General features: G+C 44.4%; 1 protein-coding gene across 2 annotated transcripts in view; it reads left to right on the top strand.

Annotated features, from left to right (window-relative positions):
- Positions 1 to 14,426, top strand: part of glrbb (glycine receptor, beta b) — a 232,678-nt gene that overhangs the window by 103,961 nt on the left and 114,291 nt on the right. The window lies entirely within an intron of this gene.

The following is a 14,426-nucleotide window of genomic DNA, read 5'->3' as shown; positions in this document are numbered from 1 at the left end:
AGTCAGTATTAAGACCACTGCTGTTCTTGATGTTAATGACCTGGGCTTGCCTGTACAAGGTATATTTTAAATAGAAATGTAATAAACAATGAAGAGGCTAGTTGCAGACTACAGGTGAATGAGAACATAGGTGAAATGCGAAAACATATGACAGATTTAACACATGGGCAAGTGTGGGAAAAGAGTGCCAAGCGACAGGAAAAGCTGATAAAGTTATCAAATATATATATATTTTTGGCTATACAGAAAGACGTAGATCACAAAAACTTATACTAAATTTTTCTAAATCTCTATAATCTGAATTTTAGCCCCCCCCCCCCCAGTGGCTTTTGAGAGAGGGTGGGGGTGAGGTGATGCGGTGGGGGAGCGTGAAATTGAAGGGAGAAGATTTGCTCTGGGATCCGGCCCACCTGTAACTGGAAGCAATTTTATGGTGGAGTGGGCAGGGCTTTGAGTGGGGAGAGGTTTTGGCACGGGGTGTTCATGCAATTAAGGCCCATAAGTGGTCACTTAATTGCCACAATAGAGCTTTTTCTGCCCTTCAATTTTTAGGCTGGTGAGTGAAAGACAGGAGGAATAGAAAAATGACCAAACCTGCATCTTTGAGGAGGGCAGCCCCCTTCTGACTCAAGATGCCCCCTAATCTACTGACCTCCTTCCCCTGACCTATACCCGGGGAACACAATGCTCCCCTTGCGACTCTCCCCCCAGGTGTTCCTCTTCTCCCCTCCTGGGATCCCTTCACTCCACCTCCCTGCACTTATTTCCAGGCACATTATGGCAATGCCCCTTCCTGCCACTGCAGCGCTTTGTCTGGTGAGTTGCCGGCCAATATGATTGGCTAGCAGCTCTCCAAGGCGGGACTTCAACCCATGTGAGAATGGAAGTTCCATCTTCTGTCAATCAATGCTTGTTAGAATGTGTAATGGCACTGAGCCTGTCAGAGTCAACAGGGAACAGTGGAGGCCGAGCCCCTGACATCCTAAAAATTCAGACCATTGATTAGGCCTTAAGAGCAATGCATCCACATCTGGATTTTGCACTTTACGCAGGATGTCCGATTTTGGAGAGGTTGCAGCGAATTTACCAGAAAGGTACCAGGGATGAGAGACTTCAATTATGGGTCAAGGTTAGAAAAGCTTGTATTATTCTCCTTTGATCAGAGAAGGTTAAGAAGTTGGGAATTGGAGGTTTTCAAAAATATGAGGACGTTTGATGGGATGGAGGGCAAAAAAGTGTTCCATTAACAGAAGAATCAGCACTAGAGGACACAGATTAAAGAACATTGACAGAACAAGTCAGAGGGAAGTCGGGGAGAATTTATTTTTTATTGCAGTAAATTCTCATGATCTAGAATGTGTTCCCTCAAAGGGCATTGGAAGAAGATTCAATGTGAAGTGATAAATTTTGGTAGGAAGAACGAGGAGAGGCAATACAAACTAAAGGGTACAGTTCTAAAGGATGTGCAGGAGTAGAGAGACATGGAGGTATATGTGCACAAATCAGTGAAGATAGCAGGTCAGGTTGAGAAAGCAGTTGATGAGGCATATGGGATGCTGGGATTTATGGATAGAAACATAATGCACTAAAGCAAGGAAGTTACGATGAACCTATATGAAACATTAGTTGGGCTATTATTGTGCCGAATTCTGGGCACCACACTTTAGAAAGGATGTGAGGGCTTTTGAGAGGGTGCGGAAAAGATAATTCAATTGGTTCTAAGGATAAGAAATTTCAGTTACATGGAAAGATTGGAGAAACTGGGACTGTTCTTCTTGGAGAAGAGAAGGTTGAAAAAGTGGTCTGGACAGTGTCGATAAGGGAAAACTGGTTCTATTGATGCAATGATTGGGAACCAGAGGGCACAGATTTAAAAGGATTTGCAAAAGAAGCAATGGCACATTTAATGCAGCGAGTGGTTCGGACCTAGAATGCACTGTCTGAGAGTGTGGTGGAGGCAAATTCAATTGCGCCATTCAAAAGAAAATGGAATCATTATCTGAAGCAAAAATGTTTGCAGGATTACAGTGGGAAGGAAGGTGGTGAGTTGCTCTTCCAGAGAGCCAGCGCAGAAACCAGGGGCTCAATAGTTCTTCCCTCTGATGAAGCTGGATTGGGCTTCAGGAAAGTTGGAATTCCGGGCTGAATGATTTGCTTCTTCTAATCCTTCTATTTGAGCAAAAGGAGCTGGGGAACATTGGATGCAAACCCTCAGGCCGTAATTTCCAAGCTCCCCAGCATCGGATTTGGGTGGGCGGGAACCCCAAGATGTGCTCTCAGAACTTAAGGTAAGAATTTGCACTGCAATTTCCCAGGTGCTCTATCTTCAAACGGACAATTTCCCTGCACTGGGAACCATCTGAAAAAGCAGTTTAGAACATAGAACATAGAAAATACAGCACAGAACAGGCCCTTCGGCCCACGATGTTGTGCCGAACCTTTGTCCTAGATTAATCATAGATTATCATTGAATCTACAGTGCAGAAGGAGGCCATTCGGCCCCTTGAGTCTGCACCGGCTCCTGGAAAGAGCACCCTACCCAAACTCAACACCTCCACCCAACACCAAGGGCAATTTTGGACACTAAGAGCAATTTATCATGGCCAATCCACCTAACCTGCACATCTTTGGACTGTGGGAGGAAACCGGAGCACCCGGAGGAAACCCACGCACACATGGGGAGGACGTGCAGACTCCGCACAGACAGTGACCCAAGCCGGAATCGAACCTGGGACCCTGGAGCTGTGAAGCAATTGTGCTATCCACAGTGTTACCGTGCTGCCCCAAATTTAAATTGCAAACTTCAGATGGTTCCGTCTTTGTTACACAATAGTTATCCAGAAAATGTTAGAAAAAGACATAAAACTCTTTTAACTTCTGGGAAACTTGTAAAGACACAGGGTGACCTACCCATAGGTCTCCTGTCTACATCCTCAACCCTCCAGGGAAATCTCCTCACCCCCAATTATCTCCACCCAACAGGACTCTCCCCACACCCCAGAACCTTCCCCACCAACAATCCTGACCTCCCCAAAACCTGACTGAGCACCCCTCCCCTCAACCTCCGACACCTCCTTGATGTCTGACACCCCTCCCCCCCCCCCCCCCCCGCCCCCATCCTCAATGTCCGACAACCCACCCGCTCCCCGGTTCATGACTTAACCGACCCCACCTCCTGACTTCCAACCCTCACTGATGTCCAACCTCCCCCGAATGATGTCTGACTCCCATACATCTCCCATGATGTCTGACCCCTCCTGATGTCTAACTCCCCCACCCCCACATGTCCGACCCCCATTGATGTCCGACCCCCCACCCCCGACAATTATCTGCGCACTCTACCGATGTCTGTCTCTGATGAAGTTGCGGACCATTGTCATTTTAAAAAATGGGATTTTTATAAATTAACTATTGTTTTTGTTCATGATAATTTGATGCACCATTTCATAATGACAGGAGCTTTATATAATGTAATGTGTTATGTATGAACCCCCTAAAATGCAGATATGTCCCTTTCAGCTAATAAAGTTGAATCATTGTGAATTAAACAATAGGTTGGGTGACTCAGATTTTAATTGGTGTTTAATCAGGATATTTTTGCTTATTTTTAAGCAGTTGTCCGTTTCAGCTTCAGATCAAACACTTAGCTCCAAATAAGAACGTAAGAAATATGGGCATTAGTAGGCCTTCGAGCCAGACATCATTCAATAAGATCTACCTCCTGCACTTTTCCCGTATACCTTGATGGTTTTAATATGTAGAAATCTATCAATCTCAGTCTTGAACATACTCAATGATTGAACTCCACAGCCCTCTGCGACAGAGGATTCCAAAGATTCACCACCCTCTGAATGAAGAAATTCCTCCTCATCTCAGTCCTAAATGGCCTATTGCTTATTCTGAAACTGTGTCCCAGGGTTCTATACAGCCGCCAGCCAAGGGAAATATCCTCCCTGCATCTACCCTGTTGAGCACTATAAGAATTTTGTATGTTTGAATGAGATCACCTTTCATTCTTCTTAACTCAGAGAATAAAGCCACAGGGTGTCATCCAATGGCCAAGCTGCGCCTGACGAGCAGCTCACCGCGGCGCAGTGTGGCCGACAAAAGCTGAGAGACACCGCTCCAGGGATCTATCCGGCTCGCACCGCCTCGCGACCTTGCGAGACGTTGTAATATCGTCCATTGTGGGCGAGAACATTTTTTGGCACATCTGCACATTAGAACGAGACAACTAGCCTCACTCTAATGTGCAGAATCCCAGTACCTGAAGCTTTGGGATTCATCTCTTTCGCCTCAGAGACCTCGAGTGAGCACCATTTAGTACTGGTCTCCATAAACGGGGACCAGATGGAACGGCACTCGCGAGGATCTCCCAGGGAATTGGAGGCATCCAGCTGCATGCCGTTTGGGCAGTGTGGTGCCCTGGCACTGCTGGTGCCACCTGGGCACCCTGGCAGTGCAACATGGGTGCCAGCCTGGCTCTGCCAAGGTGCTCAGGTGGCACTGCCAGCTGGCATGGGCATTGCCAGGGTGTGAGGTTGGCACTGCTGGGGCTGGGGACCCTCTCCTAGTGCGTTTGGGCTTCCTGTAACTTCAGTAGGACATCTTTATCCCAATACCAAATCCTCTTGCAATAAAGGTCAATATATCATTTGCCTCCCGAATTGCTTGCTGTCTCTGCATATTACCTTTCAGAGGTTGGTTTTACATTTTTGAATCATGGACTTTGTACGTCTGTGACATCTGGAATATTCTCGCATATTGTTTAAAAATATTACAACTAGCCTCCCATGCACCTGCTCAAGCTAAGTCAAAAAATGTATTTTGATGCTAGCAACATCACAGCATGTGCAATGTTGATGTCTGTCTCTTTGAGGCTGGAGGGCCCAATTATTTTTCACATTATTTATTTTGCATTGCCAAGTGGTACTGTATTTTTTGGCAATGGATCTAAGCTCAAGAGGTCTTGCACATGGTAGACAGCATATCAAAACACTTTGGACAATACAATTTCTGCCCGGGAATTTCTGATAACCAGCCCCGCTGGATGTGGCCCGACTGGTGATCAAAGAGCCTGAAAGCTTTTGCCAAAAATGTTAAGCCAAGCTTTGTGATTGCCGCTGGGCTTGCTGTGCACTCCAAACATTTCCCATTTTTAAATTGACATTTTTAGCTTTTGAGTTCCTTTCTCTTCAATCTCACTTTCTTAAATTGGGTTTCCTACCAACAATCCGATCCAGAATTCCTTCTTCGCTGTTCACTACGGTGCAGTTAACTTCTACAAAATATCAATGAATGGAAGTGACAGGCACAGAAAAGTAAAAAACTGGCGCCAGCTGGCAGAAAACCGACTTGAGATGGCTGAAACAAACGTCACCATGACCAATGGAATATTGGTTTTCTTGGTGGCCGTTGTTGTGCGACAAAATAACTACTTTAAAAGAAATCAGAAAGACAAAATGATTTTTAAAGGTTGGCAGTGCTCAAAGTAAAAAAATAATAATAATTTGACCTGGAAGTTTCCGAGGTTGCTGAGGAAAGTAATTAGAAATAACAGAGGCTCCTGCAATCCTTCTTCACTGCAGGAGTAGAGCTGGAGGACTACAAATTCGACATCCCTGTTCAATAAGTACTTGAAAATTTTCAAATGTATTGACTGGACTTTTGTCAATGCTAGTTTTTAGTTAATATAGTGAAGTGTGAAATAATTCAAACTTCCTTTTATCTCAGCACAGCTCCTGAGGTCTGTCCATTGTAGTTACTGGGTGAGTTAGAACTAATTTGGCATGAGTTCTATAAAGGGCTATGAGGATCAGTGAGGAGTCATGGGTTTGTATGAATTGGCACTAAGTTGGCATGGAGGCCCTGAGGGGCCATGGGGGTGTGTAATGGGGCATACATTTGCATGGTAGGTATGAGGGGGAATGGGAGGTTGGTGGGAAGCATGAGTTGGTACGTTGGGGCATGGGGCATGTATGGAGGTTTAGGGGTTCAGAAGGGAAAAGGCTTGAGACGTATTTGCTCTCATTGCAACTGGGGCGAAGTTCCAGGGTACCGAAGCAGGCTTTTTAAATAACCCACCTCAGCACTGAATAATAATAATGTTTGTTAGTGTCACAAGTAGGCTTACATTAACACTGCAATGAAGTTGCTGTGAAAATCCCCTAGTCGCCACACTATAGCACCATTTCGGGTTGGCAGCCCCTTGTGGCTGCCTCTGCATTGTATCTGGTGAGGCCCCCCCCCGCTCCTATCTGAGCTTTTGGGGAAATTTCTCTCAAATTCCGGCGCCTGTTCGGGTACACAGAGGGAGAATTCAGAATGTCCAAATTACCTAACAGCATTTCTTTCGGGACTTGTGGGAGGAAACAGGAGCACCCGGAGAAAACCCATGCAGATACGGGGAGAGCGTGCAGATTCCGCACAGACAGTGACCCAAGCCGGGAATAGAACCTGGGACCCTGGAGCTGTGAAGCAACTGTGCTACCCATTGTGCTGCCCCTGTGGATCCCATTATGTGGATGGTTCAGTTAAGCTTCTGCTCAGTGTAACATCCCCACACCCAAGATGTTGATGGTGGGGGAATTCAGCAATGGTAATGCCATTGGATGTTTGGACTGCCTCTAGTTGGCGATGGTAATTGCCCATTTCAATGTATGGCATGCATGTTTCTTGCCACTTAACCCATGCCTGAATGTTATCCAGGTCTTGCTGCATGAGGAAGTGGATTGTACTGAGGAATTCTGAATGGAACAGAACATTGTGCAATCATTTCCAAAGTTGACCTTACATAGGAGGTAAGATTATTGTAGAACCAACTGGAGATGGTTGGCCCAGGACACTGCCCTAAGGTATTTCCTTGGGACCGAGGTGATTAGGCCTTGCAGCACCCACAACTATCTAACTTTGTGCGAGGTATAACTACAAACAGTGGAGAGATTTATACATGACTCCTGTTGACTTCAGATTTACTAGAGCTTATTGATTTCGCAGCCTGTTTAGTACTGTTTGATATTACTCTCAGCCGAAGTTTCGAATTCAGCTTTTTTGCCTGTATTTGGACCAAGGCTGAAATCAAATGCTCCTGCTGGAACTCTGAGCGCTGTCATGAGAGGCACTCTAGTTGCTCTTTTAAAAATTATGCATAAGTTATTGAATGGGTTTGCAATCTTACAGTTGTAATTAAGACCTGGCAAGAGCTTAGCAATACAACCAGCCTGATTGCCAGACTAATTTCATGATTTGGTCTCACCACTATGTAGTGCAAAATGTGAGCAGGTGAGTAAGCATCACTTGATAGTGTTGCTGACACTGTTGGGTTCCTTTAATATGAGAAGAAATCCAACACTATGTTCAAAACGTTATTCTTATTGCTATTTTTAAAAAATGGATTCCCTGGCTGGTACAAGTCTAATGACGACAGGATTGGCACTTTGTTTGGGAGCTACCCCCTGGAAGTTATAAGAACAAAATAATTATTTCCTCAGCTGGGGAATCTCACACCTCATTGTGCCGACCCCTTGAAATCACAAAACCAGGAGGCTCGCACATTGAAACTTATTCTGGCTGCAAAGCTGCTAACAGACTGATATCCCATATGGGACTGTCCGGGCCCATTTCAAAAGGGAACCAAAGGGACATAATTTTCATTCGATAAGAGTCAGTGGGTCGGCCTAGACAGTGGTTTCCTAATACAAGACCCTCAAATGGATGGTAACTCTTTCAACAACAGTCCTGGAATCAAAGCCAGTTCCAGACACTTTTTGAAGTCAATGTGGAGAAAGATGGTCACATGATTCGAGTGACCATTTTGGAAATCCCTATCTACCTTTTGAGAACGAAGATATCCTCCGACTGCTGTTTTAACATCAGCTGGACAGAACTAACACAATCTGGCTAAGTAAGCAGTTGGGTACCACCTTTCAACCTCATAAACCTTGCTTGTTTTTAAAAGCCTCTGATCAACACCTGCCAAGCGGTCTAACCACAAGCCCAGTGTGCTGCAGCTTTGTTCGTTTATAGAGCTTACATATTGTTATCTCCAACTAGAAGCTCATTGGAACTGAACCCTGCCACAAGGAAACACCCTCTGGACTTTAAATTGGCCAACTCTGGAAATCACCTGAACAAATATTTATTTCTGTGCTATTTGTACTCCAAAGCTCCTTTTTTTCTATTCCACTTTACTGCATGTGTTTGTGTGTGTGTGGATTGGGAAGTTGTAAACTCTCCTTCTCTGGGCTTTTTTTTAATGTGCAGTAAACTAACATTCTGCATTGATCATGACTTGAGTGTGCTGCGGATTGTTCATAAATTGGATCTCGAAATCGAGGGATTGGGAAACTATGCCACCTCATACTTTAAATGTAATTCAAAACACCTTCTGCTTATGGAGGGATGGGAAGCTGAAACAGGTACAGATTGCCTGTCTCTCCTCCATCTGTAACAACAACTTCCATCAATAGTGATTCATAGAAAACGTGAGCCATCTCTTTACCTTCCCTTGGATGAATAATAGCTGGAACCCTATCAATTTTGGCCTTTCCTAATTTATCCAAGATGAAACCACTAATTTAATATTAATATTGCTATTCTGCAAAGAACTCCCCCCGCCACACACATGCACACATACCACAAAAGCACACATCACAATAAAGGCATCATCTCCATGAATATTGACTATGTGAAATAGTCAAATTCACATTGTCATATTTACGATAGTGAAACTATATCATGAAAATTGATCTGGCAATCAGGGTGGCTGTATTGCCAAGATCTTGCCTGGCCTGCCTTATTTATAACTGTATGACTCCAGGTTCATGCAATTACTTATGCGTGTGTGCGTCTTATGGAAGTGCCCACAGTAAACACACGGTTCACCTTTTCATGATTATAGAACCTTATACCATATTCTATTGGTAAAATGCACCCGGGTGTCCCTTTCAGATCACAGTGTTTAATTGTTTAGTGAACAAAGCTACAAATGATTCAGATATGGTATATATAAGGTTCTATACTCATGAAAAGGTGAACCGTGTGTTTACTGTGAGCACTTCCATGAGACGCACACACGCACAAGTAAGTGCATGAACCTGGAGTCATACAGTTATAAATAAGGCAGGCCAGGCAAGATCTTGGCAATACAGCCACCCTGATTGCCAGATCAATTTTCATGATTTAGTTTCACTATCGTAAATATGACAATGTGAATTTGACTATTTCACAGAGTCAATATTCATGGAGATGATGCCTTTATTTCAGATGTGTGCTTGTGTGTTGTAATGATTCAGACATTAATTGTTGTTGGTACAGGGCTTTGCTAATCAGAATGTGCTTACCAGTTTCAGGAATCAGCTGAAAAGTAAAATGAAAGTTGATCTTTAAAATTTCCTGATCACGTTCATTGGCGCGATTCAGCAGGGTGTTTCTTGGCGGCTGCAGCACCAAGCAAAACCCTACTATACAATGGCATTGCTGGTTTTTTTGGCCTCGGGGAGTTTTTCTTCACCGAAGCCACACGTAAGAGTGATTTCCTGTTGGCGAGCAGATAACGGTCGCAGGAAAGGCTGCTCTCAGATCGGGGATATTGATCAGGAGGCTTGATTTCCCCCCTCTCCCCTTCCGCTTTCAGGCCCATCCCCTCACTCCCCCAAACTTGGGGAGGGCCCTGGGGATCCCCTCCTCACACCCCTCTAATTGGCAAGGCCCCCCACAACACCTGGCAGTGCCAATGTGCCCAATTCATAATTACTGGCGAACAACCCCTCCAGCCTGGAAAAACACATGTTATATTTGTGACATGTCAGATATCTGCAGTCTGATCAATTGAATATATTTTAACACATTTTCAAAGTTTCATTGAATGTTCAATGACCTGTGAGACACCCCCCCCCCCCCCACCCCGAGGTGCATTACGCTTGTTCCACGTTCGTGTGGACCAGTACGGAATGGTACCCTGGTGAGGTTTTGCAGGCACAGCCGTTGAGTCCTGGGTGCCGGATGAATCCGGCATCTGGCTTTTTAAATGAGCCATTAGGCTCATTTCAATATACTGATCTGGATCTCATGCAGCAAGGGCAAGATTCAGGTCCCGCCAGGCGGAGGGAGTTGGGTGATTTGCGATCGGCCTGGCGCTGAGCCTGATTTGGGGCTCTCATGCTCTCACCTTGCGCCCAGATCCGCGCCGGGTACAACGGGTTCCCTGAATCGCTCCCATAGTCTTTCCGCATGATCAACCTGCAGAGAGTGGTTGTACTGCAATGTTTCAATCACTGAAATAGTTTTTCTTCTTGACGTTGTGTCCAGTCAGAGTCTAAAGAGGAGCATCACTAGAGGATGTATAATAAACATAAGCATGACATAGAATCTGAATAGCAGGAATTTATTCTCATTATCACATTGTTCCTTAATACATTTAGATGAATGTTTATATTTATCTGCACTGAGAAGGGTCAGTAACTTTTACTTGTGGTTTTATTTGATTCATTAAATAACTGTAAGGATTCGATAGCTGTAAGTTGTTCACAGTTTTCTTCATGATTGCTGCAATCTATTTAGTGGCATAATTGCACAAATTTGGATATTCAGTGTATTCTATTGTTAAATGAGAATATAACAATTCACATTTTCATGTAAAGTACAAAGAATAAAGCCTTCCAGAGGAATAAGCTGGACAATGACTGATATGATAATGATATCTAATTCTGCGTATAAACTGAAAAGGTCCCCTTTACAGCACTCTATGTGATAAGGTGACAATTTGAACAGTAGGTAAAGTCGCCATAGTCCTTTACGGCCATAGGCTGTTTTCCCCTTTGAAGAGGAGAGCTGGCTGGTGGTGATTTAACCTGAGGATCACCTGAGGTGTAAGATTGAGTAGGCGGAGCTTTCATGAATAACATCAGCTGATATTGAATTGAACCCGTTGTTATGACGCCCTGGACTAGTGTGCGGTCAATGCCAGCTTCACTTGAACCAGAGTCACAACACAAGTGTATTAACCAATAATTCTTAGAAAAATACCCAAGGTCTTTGGCCCTTGGCTGTCCAATAATTACAGTCACCGGGTTTGTAAATATAAACACACTTGCGTTTTATAAATAAACAATAACAATGAAGTATGCAGCAAATGCAACTGGTCGACTTTTACCTATTTCCTACATTAACTTGCATCACCCTCTACACGCGCACACACATAAAACAGACAAACGCAGAGGGGAGTAGAGAGTAGGGAGTAAAAAAGTAAAAGGAAAAAGAGTCTTTGTTTCAGATGGTTGTCTTTAAGCCCCTTACTCCTCTTCAAACTCTACTTTCAGTCCGAATCTTTACTGTAGACTCATTCAGGTCTCTGTAGTTTCAGAAACACAGCACTCACAGCCTATCTGGAGAAAAAACTGAGGTGTGAGAGAGAGCCATTGTCTCTGTCATTCCAGAAGTCAAACCGAGCTCTTGAGGATTTTGAAAACTATTCCACTGGGATAGGATCCAATCACCACCTGCTACCGGGCAGTGTGTGGCCCTCAGCCAATCAATCGCAGTCCCACCCCATCTCTTTTCGATGCCAAAAAGTATGGAGACCCTGTTTAAACTAGCAGAGAGGTCTCTCCTGTAACTGAATTCCACATTCTCTCTGCTGTTTGACTTAAAGTTACATGTTCATTAATCATCCATGGATCAAAAATGATAACGGAAAAAAAAAAAGGGGAAATAAGGGAATAAACAGGGAGGACCCTTACACCGTGCTGTTGACCTCGCGCTGCATCATGAACCAGCCATCCAGCCAACTGAGCTAAACAGGCCACCAACTCTGAACCCCACATTATAAAACATGCAGTTTGAATAAAATCAGATTTTGTTTCTCAGTGTGTTCTGTTTTAGGGTCGGTCCTCAGACTGCAATTCTCACGTTGGTTGTTAACAACTTACTGGGGAATAGGAGCTGCGATGGTTCACCATTGCCATCCTCAAAAGTAATATTTTCCCAATAACTAACAATTCCCAACTACACCTTAAGATTTGGTGCGGGGGGGGGGGTCACGATCTGCACCGTGGTTGTAAACTCAGCATTCACCGGTGGCAGCTCTCCGCTTGCTGGGGCTATCTGGAACTGCAGGTCTGAATCATACTAGTTTGTCTCAGGGATGGTAAACTGAGCTAGTGGTCACTGTCTGGAGGTGAGTATCCTGCTGGATGTAAATCCAGTATTTGGACTGTTGCCTGGGTTTTCACCCTGAGTGCTATCATGGCAACTGGTTGACACACCAGCTGACCGTCTTATAGTTCTGCTTCATTTTGAAGACGGGAATAAGTTTGCATCAGACCAAAGGACTGTGGCCCAAAACTGTGCACGCCAGATAACCAATGTAGACTGCAGCTAAATTGGATGGTCTGTCTGACCATCGGACAGGAAGGTTAAGGAAGTACCGATCTCTGGAAGCAGGAGCTGAAGCAGCAGTAGCCCACGCTAGGTTTGAGGGCTAGGAGGAAAAAGCTTGCATAGGAATAAAAAGTTCTCTTTGTCCAGATTATCACCTGCTTATGGTCAGAGCTTGCATGGTCCACTACTTGACTATGGTGCCACTTAAGACAGGCCCCAGTTAACATTGCTGCAGTCGCAATCATTTCCCCAATTTAAAGGGATTAACAGCCCCATTTTTAACAGGTAAAGAGGGCAATAATCCCACCCTGTATATTAATCTGCATTTAGCAGAGCGGTCTGGAATAGGGCTCAACTCTTCAAACTCAGAATCAGGATTCTTAACACTAAGGCAAAACTCGCTTCATAAAATAGTCAAATAAGACTTTAAAAATAGGAATGATCAGTAAATACAGATTAAGAGTGAATGTCAACATACTCCCGTGCTGTTGGTGAAAACTATAAATTATATGTGGCACAGCATATTATCTCAGTTAGTAGGCGGTCTCCTCCGTCTGTCTGGACTCATTTTCAGCCACACAGCTCTTCCAAGCAGCATTTTAGTCCCTTTCCCTCAAGGATTTAGCCAATTCCCAGCAGGCAGAACTTTCCACCTATACAGAGTTCTGCCTGTACAATCTTTCCGGAAATGTCTCAGCTCTCAGCTCTTGTCAGTCATGGCAACGTAAATTTACCAGAACTGCCTTCAACTCCACATGTATTGCCGCTTCTGGGAACTCAATAACACAGAAGTGAAAGAATAGAAAGCTGGCCTAAATGTGCTATCCGGCCTCTCAGTCCCGATCTCTGACTCCTCTCCTCTCGAGTTCTCCTGTTTCTTCTCATCTGCCTGCCACATGGCCCTCTGTATTTTAATTTCCTTCCTATTGGTTGTGCTTCCTGGTCAAGGATCGCCAGGACACATGGACCAATATTTCTTATTATCCAAAAATTATGATTGACCCTTTTACATGAGATTTAAATTGCGAGAAGACCTTTTCAAACTTTGCTGGAAACAGTTACAGATTCTCGAAACACTTCAAAGTAATCACAAAATGTCCTTCCTTCTACGATGGTGGGTTAAAGGCCATCACATTTCAATGGGTTTTTGTTTGAGCTCCTCTCCTCATGGCAACTGGATCACTTGGACATATCTCCGAGCCGAAGTGGTTATCCAGCATTCTTTCTTTTACTTTAAGTTTGTAAAGTTCAGTGTTCATGACAATAAATAAGACTAGTTCACATTTCTGATTAATTCCAATGAGAAACCCCACAGAACTGTGTACAGTTCTGGTCGCCTCATTTTAGGAAGGATGTGGAAGCTTTGGAAAAGGTGCAAAGGAGATTTACCAGGATGTTGCCTGGAATGGAGAGTAGGTCTTATGAGGAAAGGTTGAGGGTGCTAGGCCTTTTCTCATTAGAACGGAGAAGGATGAGGGGCGACTTGATAGAGGTTTATAAGATGATCAGGGGAATAGATAGAGTAGACAGTCAGAGACTTTTTCCCCGGGTGGAACACACCATTACAAGGGGACATAAATTTAAGGTGAATGGTGGAAGATATAGGAGGGATATCAGAGGTAGTTTCTTTACCCAGAGAGTAGTGGGGGCATGGAATGCACTGCCTGTGGAAGTAGTTGAGTAGGAAACATTAGGGACCTTCAAGCAGCTATTGGATAGGTACATGGATTACGGTAAAATGATATAGTGTAGATTAATTTGTTCTTAAGGGCAGCACGGTAGCATTGTGGATAGCACAATTGCTTCACAGCTCCAGTGTCCCAGGTTCGATTCCGGCTTGGATCACTGTCTGTGCGGAGTCTGCACATCCTCCCCGTGTGTGCGTGGGTTTCCTCCGGGTGCTCCGGTTTCCTCCCACAGTCCAAAGATGTGCAGGTTAGGTGGATTGGCCATGATAAATTGCCCTTAGTGTCCAAAATTGCCCTTAGTGTTGGGTGGAAGTGTTGACTTTGGGTAGGGTGCTCTTTCCAAGAGCCGGTGCAGACTCA

The sequence above is a fragment of the Scyliorhinus torazame genome, chromosome 3 (genome assembly GCF_047496885.1).
Source record: "Scyliorhinus torazame isolate Kashiwa2021f chromosome 3, sScyTor2.1, whole genome shotgun sequence".
In the NCBI taxonomy this organism is placed as follows: Eukaryota; Metazoa; Chordata; class Chondrichthyes; order Carcharhiniformes; family Scyliorhinidae; genus Scyliorhinus; species Scyliorhinus torazame.
This window is presented reverse-complemented; position numbering and strand designations above follow the sequence as displayed.